The sequence below is a fragment of the Hipposideros armiger genome, unplaced genomic scaffold (assembly GCF_001890085.2).
Source record: "Hipposideros armiger isolate ML-2016 unplaced genomic scaffold, ASM189008v1 scaffold_105, whole genome shotgun sequence".
NCBI lineage: Eukaryota > Metazoa > Chordata > Mammalia > Chiroptera > Hipposideridae > Hipposideros > Hipposideros armiger.
Genome location: NW_017731455.1, coordinates 3,482,291 through 3,484,274, shown reverse-complemented (window position 1 = coordinate 3,484,274; position 1,984 = coordinate 3,482,291).

Below are 1,984 nucleotides of genomic sequence, written 5' to 3'. Positions count from 1 at the left end.
TGAAAGGAGTGAAGCCTTCATGGTGCGACATCCGCCCAGAACGACATCTTGTCTTTGCTTGCTTTCCCCTGGGCTTGAGACTACTATTATCTCTAATGTCTTACCAGGTAAGGACACTTTCTTGATTTAAGAAAGACTGGCCCCAGGCAAGTGTAAGGGCACCATTACAATTTATTAATTTATATGAAAATCCTGAATATTTTAAACATGCATTTACACTCTTCCCAACATGGGGGTTCTGTAGGCTGTATGTATCCACTCAGTTCATGCATTGAAACCAAGTGCCCAATGTGACAATATTAGGAGGTGACTTGGGGAGGTGCTTATATTATGAGGGTGGAGCCCTGGTGAACTGGATTAGTGCCTTATAAAAAGGGCTTGACAGAGCTTTCTAGCCCCTTCCGCCATGTGAGGACACAGCGAAAGATTGCTGTTTGCAGCCTGGAAGAGGGCTCTCACCAGACCCCAGTCATGCTGGCACCCTGACCTTGGACTTGCAAGCCTCCAGAACTGTGAGTAATTTCTGTTGTTTACGAGCTATTCAGTCTGTGGCGGTATTTTGTTATAACAGACTAAGACGGGCTGTAGGACTCTTTATTTAACACCCATGGTCCTGAAATGTTGGGGGTAAGCTAAGCCACTGTGGAGACTAAGATAATTTGCTTTTTAAAGGAATTCAATTATGAATCATTTAAGAAGGGGAAAATCCTATTAGTAAAGTGAATACTCTCTAATTTATCTAATTTATAAATTTAAGTAATTGCAGGTTATTCCTGAAATATAGTGAAACACAATGTTAGATCTGGAAGGAAACTTAACAACTAATCTCTCTGCTCATTTCATGTAGATAACCTGAGGCTCAGAGAAGTTGCCCACATCACAAGCCTGCTCGTGGCTGAACTAGGATCAGGTTGCCTAGAAAAAGAATATTTTCCATCCACAAGAAGGCTTGACCAGAAATTATATCATGCAAATGTTATGTGTTGCACTCAGGAATTCATTGCAGGCTCAGATAGATGGTTTAAAGGAAAACTTTGTTTTTTTAGTTCTTTAATGTGGACTGGTGTTGGGAACCTCAAAGGTATCATTGTGAGGCTGGATTATCATAATATTAATAAATAAATCATGGAAATAAGGAAGGGAAGAAATAATTTTGAACTTTTCCCTCTCTAATAATTGTACTGACACTTTGGGTCTAAACGATACTCTCTTCTATCTGTAGTTCCTGTGTCTCTCCAGCCTTGACCCATGTCTGAGTTATGCTTCTGTTGCAAACAGCATTAGCGCTTGAGTCTTCCTCCTCACCCCAGAAAAACCCCTAAATTCACTACTCAGATGATTTCCTAAGGGCTGGCCTCACGGGTGCTCCTGGGCTGGTCCCTCTGCACCTTTTCTCCAGCCTGCTCCTTTCGGTCACCAGACTGTTGCTGCTAACAGTGGGGAGCCCCTCACCCCCATCTTCATTCTGCTGGACACAGCACCCCTAAGGCAGAGCCCCAGGGATTGTTTTTCCCATTGTCCACAACACAGCTCAGGCCAGATTTTGACTATCTAAGGGACTCCACTGAAGGCTATCCCACGATTAAAACAAAGGTCACTTTTAACACCCATAGGCCCAAATCCAAACCCTGACTGAGGCAACAGCTGGCTTTTTCAGCAGGGAGAATGGGAAGTTCAAGGTCCAAGCAGAATCCTTTTCTTCCCCGAAAGGCGGGATTTATGTTGCACCTGTTATATCCATAGATTGCCTCCAAGCTCCGAATTTACCCTTTTTGCCTGTTCTGTGAAAATAGAACTGGGCCCTTCTAAATAGTTTTCCTTTGCCTGTGGCTCCACCAGATGTGAGAGGATGGGATGGACACTGGAGACCATGCACGAAGTCTGTCAAGTAAGGGCTGCGTGTATCTCGTCCCAGCAATGAATGTTCACTTTAGTTCTTTACACTGTCTCAATTCCAGTTCGTTGGGGGTTGTTTCTCCTTACG